The 16,181-nt window shown below is 40.1% G+C and overlaps 1 long non-coding RNA gene across 3 annotated transcripts in view; it reads right to left on the bottom strand.

The window, feature by feature from the left end:
* The window catches only part of LOC100610822 (uncharacterized), a 35,582-nt gene that overhangs the window by 14,455 nt on the left and 4,946 nt on the right, over window positions 1-16,181 (bottom strand). The window contains exon 4 of one of the 3 annotated variants that reach the window (XR_672994.5): window positions 5,047-6,934. The exons of the other annotated variants lie outside the window; for them this stretch is intronic. This is a non-coding gene — a long non-coding RNA (uncharacterized LOC100610822). Of the gene's footprint in view, window positions 1-5,046; window positions 6,935-16,181 lie in introns of those variants that run through there. 3 annotated transcript variants of the gene reach the window in all.

Raw genomic sequence — 16,181 nt, 5'->3', positions numbered from 1 at the left:
CTTCGGAAAAGCAATGTGCTTAGTAGCACCAGGAATCAGATCCTTTGAAGTATACAGCCCATGAAATCAACCTGCCTGGACTTTGGCCCATCTGCCAGCTCTGAGTCAGCTGGCAGGAAAAAGGGCCAGAGGCTCAGATGTAATCAGTTCCTAAACAGGCCCAACTACACCACCTCCACCTTCTTCAGCCTCTCTTATCCTTCCAACCTGATTTCACCACAAGAAACCTGTTTGTGAGGGAGGGCACCACATCTCTCAGAAGTGGTCCAGTGTTTCCCCATTAATGCCTCCCTCATTAACTCCCTGCCATGGACAGCCATACTTAGATCATAAACAACAGAAAAGATTAACGCTAATTAATTCTGGAGGCACTGGCAGTCTATTGGAATAGAGTGCAGACTTTGGAGTCAAATCAGCCAGGGTTCAAAGTCCCAGCTTTCCAATAGCGCTGGGCAAATTGTATAATCTCTAAATTTCAGTTTTCTTATTGACAAATTAGGGAACAAGAATATTACCAGTATTTTAAGGAGTTGTTATAAAGATTAAATGAGAAATATGAATGATGTGCATGTAATGCCCTTGGAACAGTGCCTTTGCTTATAGTAAGCATTCAAATGTTAGCTACAAATGGCGTGGCTTGTGGCAAGTGAACAATGGAGATTCTATCACTCTCCATCCAGAAAGTTTATGTAAAAATTTAAGAGCCCCTGGTGTATAGTAAGTACTCAAAACATTAATCCATTTGATCAACGAACTCCCTGTTTCCCACTTTAATAATAATAGTAAACAACTGGAGTTTCTAACATCACAAACCTAGGTGAGAGTCAGTTTTGCAGTCATGTATAAAAGGGAAACCAGTATTGAAGATTAGGCAAGCATCCAAATAGCTGTTCTGGCTAGACTATATTAGGCCTAAAGATTCTATAGCAAGGTAGGCCGGGCGTGGTGGCTCACACCTGTAATCCCAGCACCTTGGGAGGCCGAGGCGGGCAGAATACGAGGTCAGGAGATCAAGACCATCCTGGCTAACATGGGAAAACCCCGTCTCTACTAAAAATAATAATAAAAAAAAAATTAGCTGGGCGTGGTGGTGGGCACCTGTAATCCCAGCTACTCGGGAGGTTGAGGCAGGAGAATGGCATGAACCCAGCAGGCAGAGCTTGCAGTAAGCGGAGCTTGCGCCACTGCACTCCAGCCTGGGTGACAGAGCTAGACTCCGTCTAAAAAAAAAAAAAGATTCTATAGCAAGGTAAGGACCAGGTGGATACTTAGACAACTTTGTAATTTACACAGCACTTAGTTTTCCTTTCACCAATTTGACCTTCACAACTTTATGGGGTAGTTCTCATATCATATTTGGAATTTTTAAAGAATACTTGTTTTACATGTCATTCTCCTCCACTAAAAGACAAGAAAATTTTTTTCCTCATCTTCTTCTATCCAGATAAAATTTCATATACAAGGACAATGGTCTAGCAGAGTTTAAAGTGAGTTTTTTTTCTTTTTCTTCTTCTTGAAACGGAGTCTCACTCTATTGCCCAGGCTGGAGTGCAGTGGTGTGATCTTGATTCACTGCAACCTCGGCTCACTGCAACCTCTGCCTCCCAGGTTCAAGTGATTCTCATGCTTCAGCCTCCCGAGCAGCTGGAATTACAGGTGTGTGCCACCATGCCAGGCTAATTTTTGTATTTTTAGTAGAGACGGGGTTTGTCATGTTGGCCAGGCTGGTCTCCAACCCCTGACCTCAGGTGATCCACCTGCCTCGGCCTCCCAAAGTGCTGGGATTACAGGCCTGAGCAACCACGCTTGGCCTCAAAGTGAGTTCTGAATGGGGAGAGGTACAAAAAGAAATAGGAATCATTCCACCTAGAAAGCCAGACATATGCTACCCATGAGATAATTTATCTGTAAAATTGCATAATTTGTACTTCAAAAGACTAAAAAAGATAAAGTATATAATGCTGATCTTTTGGTTGTAGTACATATTAATGAACCTAAAAGCAAATTGGATGGAATTTCCACTCATAAAAAGGAAGACTGAACATGACCATTTGTTAATGGTCAAGAGGCATGGTGTGATTTTCTCAAGTCTATAAAGGACCAGTAAAGCATGGCAGAACCATATAGCACTATAAATTAATGGAACTATGCTTTTAGTCTACCTGGATACCCAGAGATGTTTCCAGGGCTGAGTTCTTGGGTCATGTGAATGGATTACAGAGGGGCTGCAAACAGTTTAAAATTATGGGTTTTACACAAATATAGATGTGGGAATGGTTAGAGTGAGGGGAGGGACTTGGCTGTTTCCTTTTGTGTGTGGCAGGGGAGGGAGGTAACATCCTGGATGTAGCCATAGCTTTTATAAAATTTTTATAAGTCCATGGATCCAAAACGTTAAGAAACACTACTATACGCATGATAAAAATCCCTACTTATTCAATAAACATTCACCAAACACTTACTACATAGAGACATTATGCTGTCTTTGTCCTCATAATGGAGGATAACATGCAAAACAAAAATTCTGAATAATTCCAGTGATTTACGACATGAAGTCATTTTTTTCTTCTTGCTATCAACACAAGCAGACTCCCTTTGTGATGTCTTTCTACCTGCTTATCTCAATGATCTAAAGAAGATCCATGTTATAAAGTGTCTAACACATAGTAGATCCTCAAATGTTAGTTCCTTGCCTTTCACTTATCAATTTAAAGCCACATTTATCTTCTCCCCTTCTTCCTCTCTCTAGTGTTTCTTTTAATTTTTATTGAAATGAGATCCTGCTGTAGGAATATGTTATCCAGAGTCAGAGCAGGAGGCATGGTGTGATTTTACCATATCTATGCACCTATAAAGTACAGCAGCAGTACAAAAGCCCTTAAATAACGTAGGTTAAATATCAAACGTTTTGACATATAAAAGGTACTGAATGAATAGTGGCTAATAAAAATAAACAACAAAAAAATCAAATCAGAAGAACAGCAGCTGCAGACTCAAAGGAAGTGTGAATAGAAAAAACACTGGTAAGTTTTCACAGATTTCATAGTCATGAAATATGAAAACGACAAGGAAGTTTAGAGTATGTAAGTCATTCTATACATGAGAAGACTGAGGGTCATACAGCTCTATCCACTTGAAGCCAATTCAGATCAGGCTTAACTTTGCTATGCAGCTTCTGACATCAAACTACATGAAATCTGAAGAGATCATAATGCTTGCTATAATTCGGTTATTAATATCCCAAATGTGTCTCTCTAGTTAAAACGAGAGGACAAAACCTTAGGGGAAAAAAACTAACACATACACACAAGGGTTTTGCTTCTAGCTGGAGAACTCTGAAATGGACCTTGGTATATACTCAGTCCAACCTTACTATTTTACAGATTATGAAATTGAGGCCCAGAAAGGGGTAGTGACTTTTTTTTTTTTCCTTTAGATGGAGTTTTTGCATTTGTCGCCCAGGCTGGAGTGCAATGGCACCATCTCGGCTCACTGCGACCTCTGCCTCCTGGTTTCAAGCAATTCTCCTGCCTCAGCCTCCCGAGTAGCTGGGATTACAGGCACCCACCACCATGCCTGGCTAATTTTTTTTTATTTTTAGTAGAGACGGGGTTTCACCTCAGGTGATCCACCTGCCTCAGCCTTCCAAAGTGTTGGGATTACAGCCATGAGTCACTGCGCCCAGCTGGGGAAGCGACTTTTGAAGAGTAAATTACTTATTCTGTATAAGTTCAGTACAGAATCCCAGGTCTGTGGCTCCCAATTAAGATAGATCATTTTTTACATGAAGGTCACCCCTCTACAGGACTCATCTCTTTCTTTGGTGCCCTCTATCTTTGAGAATCTAGGTCTCTTATATTACTCAGAACACACTACCCATATCTATCCTTCCATGCGCATTGTTCCATCTCAGGCCCTAATCTCCTCCTTAAGCCTTCAATCCCATCCTCTATCTAATCAAACACACACACCCTTTACCTTTTCTGAGTCCTAATTCTTTTTCTTTTATTTTTTGAGACAAGATCTCGCTATGTGCTTAGTCTGGTCTTGAACTCCTGAGCTCAGGCCTCAGCCTCCTGGGTAGCTGGGACTACTGGCTTATGCCACAATGCCAGGTGGAGTCCTAATTCTCTTCAACAGTTTAAACTACAAGCTAAGGTACTAATGATCAATAATGGTATAATTTAGCATTTCCTTGCTTATATTTCTACAAGGCTATTTGAAATGGCACTGTCTTAACCCAAAAAGGCATACTTTTTGAATAAGGAATAACTATATGAAACATTTAAAGTGTTTGTTTTTGTTTTTAGACAGAGTGTCACTCTGTAGCCCACTCACAGGGTGGAGTGCAGTGGTGTGATCTCGGCTGATTGCAATCGTCACCTCCTGGGTTCAAGCAATTCTCTTGCCTCAGCCTCCCTAGTAGCTGGGACTACTGGTGCACTCCAGGCGCACTGGCCCAAACGTTACTTTTTGAAAAATAACCATTTTTAATCACAAAAATTATAAATGAGACAGCTCAAGAGGATTTTTTTTGAGGTGATAGAATTGTTTAGTATCTCAATTATGGTGATGGTTATATGATTCTTTGCATTTGTCAAAACTCATAGAATTGTATACCAAAATATGTAAATTTAAAAATTAACAATACTTTTTTAAAAGAGGAAGAAAGTAATTGCATAGTCTACTGATGCCCCTTAGTTTTCCTGCCCAGAGGCAATCACAATGCAATACTGGTCTTCTAAAGAATCAGCTGGGTGTGGTGGCTCACACCTGTAATCCCAGTGCTTTGGGAAGCCAAGCCAGGAAGACTGCTGGAGCTCAGAAGTTTGAGACCAGCCTGGACAACATGGCAAAACCCTGTCTCTACAAAAACTTAGCCAGGCATGGTGGTACGCATCTGTAGTCCCAACTACTCAGGAGGCTGAGGTGGGAGGATCACTTCAGCCTGGGAGGCAGGGGCTGCAGTGAGCCAAGATTGCACCACTGCACTCCAGCCTGGATGACAGAGCCAGGCCCTGTCTCAAAAAGAAAAGAATTCTTTTTAACGGGAGAAAAAGCATACAAATTTTTTTTTTATTGATACATACATAATAGATGTATATAATTTGGGGTACATGTGACAATTTTATACATTTATGTAATTTGTAAAGATCAAATCAGTGTACTAAGAATGACATTGTAATGCTAGAAATGTAGTCACTGAGGCAGACTTATTGGACAGATGTTTTTGGAAATGACGACTTTTTAGTCCTTGTAAGCTGATAAATCCACTATTCTTTTCAAGGTAAGGTTGGCACTTATTGGGGCAAATGAAAATGAGAAAATTAGGGAGTAAGGTCTGGAGAAGATAAGTGAGAATTAACACTGACACTAAAATTTTAACATTCAGGGACTAGAGCCAAAACAATAAATACATTTAAAAACAAAGATTGCATAAGAACAAAAATGTGATTGTTTTCAAAGGTTACAGATTTTACTCCAAGGCTGTGCTGAAAAAGCATCCTGCTTGATAGCCTACCTGGAATCAAATATTCTCTCCCCTTCCTACTAATATTACTCATATGTCTAATTCAATTTCTATACAGTTCTTAGTGTTTTTTCAGTTATATGTCATTCATGCCAACATATCCATTTTACCCATTTAATTGATACTGAATGATTACTAAATGTAAAATTAATAGTTCTGGTATTTTATTGCCATTACAATATTTATATTATTCTACTGTAGCTTTTTTGGCTTGCAGATCTATTTTCCACCTCTCCCCGCCAAAACTGTCAGACTCATATTGGCATATCTGTGTTTATTTATCTTGGAATCCCTAGAACCTACCTTGTATATTATCTGACACCTAGTGGATACTGAATGAATATTTGCTGAAGAAACAAAAGCCCTGTTTTAAGCAGAAGGAAATGTGAATACAAATATGGTTGAGCTCCTGCTTTTAAAAGAACTTACAACTTGCTGGTCATGTACAGTCAATATAATTAGTAGGCCACACACATAGGTGGGTAAATAGAGGACAGAGGGTAGAGAAAGACTGAATTTAGTCCGATTACATGGAAACAACTTATCTTAACATTCTATTACAAACATTAGTGCTAGGGTATGTAACAGGAGACCCTTTACTGTCCTTTCATAGACCTGTGCTGATGATAGAAAACCTTACTGGGTGACAGGAAAATAGATTGGATAGATATAGCATATCTAAAAATTTTCTAATTGTATTTTATTTTTAAAGAAACTGAGGATGAAACAGCCATTGACAAGACTGCATATTCTTGGAATCTGTTATCATAAAGAATAAGGTCCTAAAGGAAAACAATTTATTTCACTAAAAAACAAGTCTGACTGGGCGCGGTGGCCAGCACTTTGGGCCGAGGTGGGCGGAACACTTGAGGCCAGGAGTTCAAGACCAGCCTGGCCAACATGGGGAAACCCTGTCTGCACCAAAAATACAAAATTAGCTGGGTGTGGTGGCGCAGTGCATAGTCCTGGCTACTCCAGAGGCTGAGGCAGGAGAATGACTTGAACCTGGGAGGCAGAGGTTGCAGTGAGCCGAGATCGCACCACTGCACTCCAGCCTGAGCAACAGAGCAAACTCCATCTCAAACAAACAAACAAACAGAAGAAAATCCCCTAGTCTTTCTGGAGATATTTCATAGGCTTCTTTCAGAAGATAAACTTAAGTGTTAACAGTAATGGCTTTATGGTCATAGCATTAACTACACGATGACATAAAGCTCAACCATCAACACATAATGTTTTATTCTCCAATACTATGGTCCTCTCCTGATCCTTTCACACACGAGTTCTGATGTACTGAGAATTGAGGACTCCAATTCAGTTTCCTGTTGAGGCGAGGTAGGATTTCATCAAGAAATGTTTTATTTCCTTGATTGTCTGAAACAGTGCACTTTGCTAGTGCAAAATCTGTCACAAAAGAATTGGATAAGTGGGAGGGGGGTGTAAATTGTTAAAGGTAAGCAATCTATCAGAGTTTTATAATTTAACAACTTACTTATCCATTAAGCAATTATTTCATGCCTACTGCTTACGTGCCAAGCAGAAGAAAACAGCATATTACCTACTGGTAACAATAACATGTGGCTGCCAAGGCAGCTTAGTGGTTTATGAGCCAGTCATTTTGCAGCATTGTGCTAAAAGGGAGGGAGAGTTAGAAGGTAAAATGAAGTCGCTTCTTACATGTTATCATCAGCTTTTGGGGAGCATCGTGAATTTTTTTTATTTTTTATTTTTAGTTGAGAGACAAGGTCTTGCTCTGTAGCCCAAGTTGGAGTGCAGTGGCATGATCATGGCTCACTGCAGACTCAACCTCTTGTGCTCAAGCGATCCTCTCACCTTAGCCTCCCCAGTAGCTAGGACACCAGCACGTGCCACCACAACCAGCTAATTTTTAAATTTATTGTCGAGATAAGGTCTCCCTATGTTGTCCAAGCTGGTCACAAGCTCCTGGGCTTAAGCAATCCTCCTGCCTTGGCTTCTCAAAAGTGCTAGGATTACAGGCATGAAAATGTTCATTCATTTGTTCTGTTGTGTACCAACTGTAGTGGATATAGTCAAGCTTGGATATTAAAACCTATACATTCAGGTATTAATAAAGGAGCTACATCCTCCCCCAACCTCATCCCTGATGAAACAAATGAAAATTTAGTAATTTTGAAAAAGTATCTTAGTCTTCACCATGAGAAAAATGAGATCTTCCTTAAATTCACCTTATAGTGTAAATATTTTGATTTTAAATTATATAGGGAAAGGCATCAAATTTTTCACTGCTTAGGTGTCTACAGATTTCAGTCAGGCTTTGGATACAACAGTGAAGAAGACAAGCGCCTATTAAAAAATTTTAACGAGGGTTCTTAATTAGGAGTTTATAGATTAATTAAAGGGGTCCATTACATCTCTCTTTTATTTTGAGACAGGGTCGGGCTCTGTTGCCCAGGCTGGAGTGCAGTGGCGTGATCTCAGCTCACAGCAATCTTCGCCTCCCTGGTTCAAGTGATTCTTCTGCCTCAGCCTTGTGAGTAGCTGGGACTACAGCAGGCCACCATGCCAGGCTAATTTTTTTTTAATTTTTAGTAGAGACAGGGCTTCATCATGTTGGCTAGGCTGGTCTCGAACTCATGGGCTCAAATGATCTGCCCACTTTGGCCTCCCAAAGTGCTAGGATTACAGGCATGAGCCACCATGCCTGGCATCTATTTTCAATAACTTCTAATAAAATGTAAACATAGCCAACCAATCACAGTAGTTAGCAGTAAATGTGACTGTCACAATTAAACTGATTATTTCCATATCACATTACAATTGTTGCAGATAAGTTGAAATATTTATGCTCACCACACTACTGTGTTGAAATTATAGTAGGGCCACTGCTAGATCTTATTTATTAATAGCACATATATTTCTATATCAAATTTTTTTGGTAACGATTTCAATATTCTTGGATCCTTTTGTAATTCAATGTACTGTACTTTATATGTTTAAAGGCTTTTTTTAAAAAAAGCGGTCCATAGACTTCACTAAATTGACAAAGAGGTCCATGACACTAAAAAAGTTAAGAGTAAAATGGTTTAGACGGCCATAGCCATCTGTACCTCTAGGGGCCTTATACTTCATATTTACTCAACACATACTTACAGAATGAAATAATTTAAAGTTGGTTGAAATTGTGCCCCCCAAATATTAATACTTTGGTTGTCTATAATAGAGTACTGTAGAGTTGCTTCTTATTCAAAAGCTTCCTTTTTTTTTTTTTTTTTTTTTTGAGACAGTCTTGCTCTGTCACCAGGCTGGAGTACAGTGGCGCGATCTTGGCTCACTGTACTGCAACCTCCGCCTCCTGGGTTCATGCGATTCCCCTGCCTCAGCCTCCCGAGTAGCTGGGACTACAAGCGCATGCCAGCATGCCTGGCTAAGTTTTTGTATTTTAGTAGAGATGGAGTTTCACCATGTTGGCCAGGATGGTCTCGATCTCCTGATCTCGTGATCCGCCTGCCTCGGCCTCCCAAAGTGCTGGGATTACAGGTGTGAGCCACCACACCTGGCCATTCAAAAACTTTTCTAAAAAAATCAAATACTTTAGATCAAGTTTTTTCCACCTTGCGGCCCAGGACAGCTTTGAATGCAGCCCAACACAAATTCATAAACTTTGCTAAAACATTGCTTTTGTGATTCTTTTTAAAAACTCATCAGCTATCATTAGTGTTAGTGTATTTTATGTGTGGCCCAAGATAATTCTTCCAATGTGGCCCAAGGAAGCCAGAAGATTGGCTGCCCCTGATTTAGATGAAACATAGAATGGATCATAGTTTATTTCCCCAAAAGAACTTTATTATATGTCTTTCTAGATAAGCAATACTTGCTCATGTGGCTGGACTATATTCTTTACTGAATATCATTTTAAAACCATTTTAAAATATATTTTTTGAGACAGGGTCTAACTCTGACACCAAGGCTGGAATGCAGTGGTGTGATCTTGGCTTACTCCAACCTCCACCTCCTAGGCTCAAGCGATCCTCCCACTTCAGACTTCCCAGTAGCCAGGACCACAGGCACATACCACAATGCCTCTACTTTTTTTTTATTTTTGGTAGGGACAGGGTTTCACCATGTTGCCCAGGCTGATCTCGAACTCCTGAGCTCAAGCAATCCACTCACCTCAGCCTCCCAGAGTGTTGGGATTACAGGCGTGAGGTGCCACACCTGGCTCCCCAAAACATATATTTTTAAGAGACAGGCTCTCACAATGTTGCCCAGGCTGGTCTCGAACTCCTGGGCTCAGGCAACCCTCCCACATTGGCCTCCCAAAGTGTTGGCATTATAGGCGTGAGCCACCACACCTGGCCTCTTTGTTGAATAACTATGTACATGCAAACATTAAAAATTTTGGCAGGCCGGGCGCGGTGGCTCACACCTGTAATCCCAGCACTTTGGGAGGCCGAGGCGAGTGGATCACGAGGTCAGGAGATCGATACTATCCTGTCTAACACGGTGAAAACCCGTCTCCAGTAAAAATACAAAAAATTAGCCGGGCGTGGTGGCAGGCGCCTGTAGTCCCAAGTACTCCGGACGCTGAGGCAGGAGAATGGCGAGAGCCCGGGAGGCGGAGCATGCAGCATGCACCCCGTCTCTACTAAAAAAAAAAAATACAAAAAATTAGCCGGGTGTGGTGGCACATGCCTGTAATCCCAGCTACTCAGGAGGCTGAGGCAGGAGAACGGCGTGAACCCGGGAGGCGGAGCTTGCAGTGAGCCGAGATCGAGCCACTGCACTCCAGCCTGGGGGGACACAGCGAGACTCTGTCTCAAAAAAACAAAACATTGAAAAAAAAATTTTTGTTATCTCCGTCTTGGAATTGCAGCAAGAATAAGGGGTACTGGAGCACAATTTAAATAACAGTGATTTAGGAACTATTTACCTTGGTGCTTTCAAATAAAATTAGGAATTGGATTAGGTGGAAAAATAAACTAGTAGCTTATTAAAAATGCAGATTTTAAAAATCATACATTGTGATGGTTAATACTAAGTGTCAACTTGATTGAAGGATGCAAAATACTGATCCTGGGTTTGTCTGTAAGGGTGTTGCCAAACGAGATTAACATTTGAGTTAGTGGGCTGGGGAAGGCCCACCCACTCTCAATCTGGCGGGCACAGTCTAATCAGCTACCAGCATAGGTAGAATATAAGCACGCAGAAAAACGTGAAGAGGAGAGACTGGCCTAGCCTCCCAGCTTCCATCCTTCTCCCACGCTGGATGCTTCCTGCCCTCAGACACTGGACCCCCAAGTTCTTCAGTTTTCAGACTCAGACTCTGGCTCTCTCTTTTCCTCAAGCTTGCAGCCAGCCTACTGTGGGACCTTGTGATCGTGTAAGTTAATACTCAATAAACTTAATATATGTGTGTGTATATATGTATCTCCTATTAGTTCTGTCCCTCCAGGGAACCCTAATACATACATTGTATAGAAAAAAATGCAGATTCCTAGAACTAACCCTCAGATTTTTAAGCAGTATATTCTGGTTGGGAAACCAGAATCTGCATTTAGCATATATCCCAGGAGATTCTGATGTTGGAAGTTTGCAGACCATGCTATGGAACTAATATTACAGAAAACCTTGCATTTGGTGCTCTGTTAAATGTTACCTCCTTTTAAAGATATGGAAGGCTTCAAAACCTAAATTTGCCAAAGTAGACATAGTTGCTAACTATCAGAGCAAGAATTCAGAACCCACAACTGACTCTAAAGCAATTCTTAGCTATGCCTTTGGACTTCTTACAGTTCTAACACTCTTTAACTGGGCCACAGTGCTTGTACTTACTTCAGGTATTTGCAGATCAAATCTTGAAAATGGTTATATTGGCTGAGTGTGGTGGCTCACGCCTGTAATCCCAGCACTTTGGGGGGCCGAGGCGGGCAGACCACAAGGTCAGGAGTTCGAGACCAGCCTGGCCAACATAGTGAAACCCCGTCTCTGCTACTCAGGAGGGTGGGGTGGGGGAACTGCCTGAATCCAGGAGGCGGAGGTTGCAGTGAGCTGAGACCGAGCCATTGCACTCCAGCCTGGGTGACAGAGTGAGACTGTCTCTAAATAAATAAATAAATAAATAAATAGAAAATGGTTATATTACTCAGATAATACTTACCTTATCTCAATTTTTAAACGGTCAGTGATAGAAGTAGACAGTTGAAGTTTATATACACATATGCAATATTTGGTATATATAGTATCATTTACTAAGACAGGTATTTTGGTAAAGTTAAAACTGAGGGGATATTGCTTTATAACACCTAAGGTACAGAAAATCATACTTCTCATGATTAAGAGTGGCTTTTTAATAGATGTATTTTCAGTGAATCCTAGTTAAATTTTTTTTAGCCTCAAATAAAGTGATCTCACATGTGATAGTACTTAATATATCCATTTAATTCTTATACCAACCTAGCGAGGAAGATTTTCTCCCTACTTCACAGACAAAACTGAGGCAGAGTTAAATAACTTGCTTATAGTCAACAGTGGTTGGCCGAAGTGTCATTTTAATCCTAGCTGACTGGCTCTGAAGTCTACATTCTAAGTTGCTACACCATACTACCTTTTGGGTACTTATTAAGCATTTTTCATATATTTCCTTAATTTTTATTTAATCTCAGAATGATGAACATGCTTAAAATCATGTAATGTGTTTAGATTCAAACGCAAGATTTTTGTTGCTAAACCCGAACTCTTAATGACTAACAACTTCCCATGATCATGGAGTAACGACCTTAGGTGGCTTTATTAATCATAATGCATAGTAGTATAAATACCGTGTGATAGGCTGTATTTCTATTTTGACTTTAACTAGTACACAAATATTTTAATATAATGTCCCTACCAGGGTTCTAAGATGAATGAATTACTTTCCAGTTATCTGTAAATTGTTAAATGCATTTTAAGTGAACTCTGTCTACCACAGTACCAAGCTATTCTCTAAAAATTTAGTGTTATCTCAAACAAGGGACTATACATAGCTTTTGTGTTTCTACTTAGGTTTAGGCACGTTAAATGGACCTCTATGAAGTTGCATCTCTTACTTGACTGAGCAGATATTAAGTTAAAATTAACATTAGGTTACAGGTGTGTCAAATAGCTCTCTAAATCTGGGTATAATATGGGCCCATGACAATAAACAATTACCATTAAACATTATTTTCATACCTCTCCCTCCCTCCAGCGATAGAAGATTGCTGGACCCAAAGTTTTACATTCAGCAGGAACAGGCAGGCACTGGCTTGGACACAAAATTAGGTTTTAGCCTAAATTTTTGAGATTTGGGGAGTCACACTGGATGTATGGGACTCTGCACTTAAGTTCAAAATGTGTTAACTTGTGGCAGAGTAACAGAACTAGCAGGTCACATTTTGTTTTTTCTTTGAAATGCCTCAGGTTATTTCTTCTGGTGCACATCTTGAGAGCAAATTAAATCACGTTTGGACATACCAGGTTACAGTGCCAGGCTCTAGTAATAAACAACGTCTTTTGACTTTTATTATACTGAATCCCTACCTGTCTTGGTTACTCCCTTCTTTTAACTGAAACAGGGCCTTACTCTTACCCAGGCTGGAACGCAATGGCATCACTGCAACCTACGACTCCTGGGCTCAAGTGATCCTCCTGCCTCAGCCTCCTGAGTAGCTAAGACTACAGGCACATGCCGCCATGCTCAGCTTTTTCTTTTTTTTTTCCCTGAGATGGAGCCTCGTCCTGTTGCCCAGGATGGGGTACAGTGGCACGATCTCAGCTCACTGCCTCTGCCTCCTGGGTTTTAAGTGATTCTCCTGCCTCAGCCTCCCGAGTAGCTGGGATTACAAGCACCTGCCACCAAGCCCAGCTAATTTTTGCATTTTTAGTAGAGATGGGTTTTCACCATGTTGGCCAGGTTGGTCTTGAACTTCTGACCTCAAGTGATTCACCTGCCTCGGCCTCCCAAAGTGCTGGGGTTATTGGTGTGAGACACCATGCTTATTCAACTGCTCCCTTTTTACTGACTTCTTTCCATTTATTCTGCCAGTTAAATTTCTCAAGACATAAAGCAGCTTATTTACTGAATTTGATTTATGTTACTGGGTAATGGAATGAGAAGGACTTCAGGTAATGGACGTTAGTTCGTAACTCTCAGAATTCGGTTACTTTTTATGGAGGGCTTTGTTGCCTTAAGGTGTCAGTTTCTTTCCTTGTGCATTTTTCTGTATTGATACAATTAAACCATCTTCATGTAAGTAATCTAATCAACTCAGTTATCTCAGATTTCTCTTCCTCCAGGTAATGTGTATTGATAAACATAGCTGGGCAACAACACAGACAAATCCTGTTCACATTTAACATTCTGGTTCAACTGAGCATCAGTTTTCTCTAACAGTGGTGGTGAGGATCCTAGTTAGGTTTGGCAAGGAAGTATTTATGATACAGGTGTGAAAAGCAAACACCATCTTTCAGAACCAAGTTAATTTCTCAAAAGAAGCAGAGACATTATCATTGCCATGTGTTTTTGGAATTAAGAATCATAAATATGCACTATTCTTGGGAGTACAAGTTTGGTTAAATAGGCAGCTATGAAAAACCTGGCAAACAGGGGCTATAGGAAAGAAAAATAATCAAACAAAAATCAATTATTATGTAGAAGAAAACTACAAAAGTACTTCAGAGCTCTTCTCCCTTCCTCCTGACTGGATTTCAGGGCAGGGCAGAATTTTGTGTCCTTGAATTCCTTTAAAAAGTTATCAGACTGAGGTACAGTATGATTTTGGCCCTTAAGTAGGGAAATTTAAATATGCTTATGCCTCTTCTCCTATCTTAAATCCTTACAATCCTGCCCTCTCTAACCCATTATTTCTTGCCTTTTCCACAGCCAAACTTCTTAAAAGTTTAAGTACCTACTTCTTTTCTCATTCCCATTCGTTCACTTGTCAAACCTCTGAAATCTGGCTTCTCCTCACTACTACATTAATTCAGTTTATCTGGAAAATGAGACAATCCAGCAACTCTTCACAGGGAAATACACGGCCAGTTGAAAAGTAACAAAATTTGCCCATAAATTGTCTCAAGAGCAGCAAGAAACAGAAGCAAAACAATTTTAGAAAGACACATAAACATGAATACTGAAAATGGAACAGTCATAGGACTGAAACTCAAGAAAGAGGCATAATGCCCAACATTAAAGATATGCAGAGTAAACAGCTGAAATGGAGACTCTTGCATTTAGACTGCCAAATATAAAAACAAATAAATGTAAACAGTTTATCACCAAAATAACACTTTAAACTCTTGAGAATGCATAAATGTACCATACTACTGTTAGTATTCCATAGAAATAGCACATGACCAGTATGTCATTTAGATTACACATATGGAACATGCTAGTTAGCTGCAGTATTTTAATTGCAATGAAAGCACTCTGTAAGTATCTCTGCAATAGTATACTTTATACATTACCACTTAAAGGCAAATACAAAATTCTTCAGTTGTTTTATTTCAGGATATTTAAAAACTTAAGTTTTCCTGGTTTTCCTATATAAAATACAAAACATTCACAAGGAAATGGCAGAATATGCTAATAATTGAGCCAAGAGAATACACACTGTGCAGTTTTACAGGGACAAGTACTAAGTAACTATAGAAGCTGTCACTTAATACCATATAAATAGCTAGAAGCCCCAGTATACGCCTGTAGTCCTAGTTACTTGAGTGGCTGAGGCAGGATTGCTTGAACCCAGGAGTCTGTGGCTGTCATTTGCTATGATCATGCTTGTGAATAGCCACTGCACTCCACATGGCTAGACCCCATCTCAAATAAATAAATAAATAAAATGGCTAAAAGTTTGGTCGGAGAGGGTAGGGAAGGAGGAAAGCTGTTTTATTTTGGCTCAGTCTTAAAAAAAATGTATCACTTAGGTACCTCAAGGATTACAGTTACTGAATTTTATCTTATGGTGCTGGAGCAGCTCGTCTCCAAGGTATTCAGTTTGATAAGCACCTATGTGTTATATTCATGAAATCAGGAGTTAGGTGTAAGAAAGTGACTTTGATGAACATTCCTTAAGTTTTAACCTTTAAGCAAGTTTATGTATAGGCAGCACCCTTAGATTCTACATCAAATAAGGCTTCATGAATACATGAATACTTCATGAATACATAACTGCATACAGCTGAACATCTCTGCATGTTTGAATTTCCTTAAGTGGCTATATTCATGAACATATTTACGCTCGGCAAGTTTATCTTCATATATTTATCCTTGCAAAGAAACATTTTCGGCTGGGCACAGCGGCTCACACCTGTAATCCCAGCACTTTGGGAGGCCGAGGCGGGTGGATCACGAGGTCAGGAGTTTGAGACCAGCCTGACCAACATGATGAAACCCGTCTCTAATAAAAATACAAAAATTAGCTGGGCATGGTGGCATGTGCCTGTAAATCCCAGCTAGTCAGGAGACTGAGGCAAGAGAAATCACTTGAACCCAGGAGCGGAGATTGCAGTGAGTCGAGATCGTACCACTGTACTCCAGCCTGGGCAACAGACTCCATCTCAAAAAAAACACAAAAAACAAAAGTTTTCTAGTGCTCCCTTAATTATCCAAACCTGTAAAAAATTGAGAAATAAAGTTAACAGAGGACTCTCT

The sequence above is a fragment of the Pan troglodytes genome, chromosome 9 (assembly GCF_028858775.2).
Source record: "Pan troglodytes isolate AG18354 chromosome 9, NHGRI_mPanTro3-v2.0_pri, whole genome shotgun sequence".
In the NCBI taxonomy this organism is placed as follows: domain Eukaryota; kingdom Metazoa; phylum Chordata; class Mammalia; order Primates; family Hominidae; genus Pan; species Pan troglodytes.
Note: the sequence above shows the minus strand (reverse complement) of the source record. Positions and strands in the feature narration are given on the sequence as shown.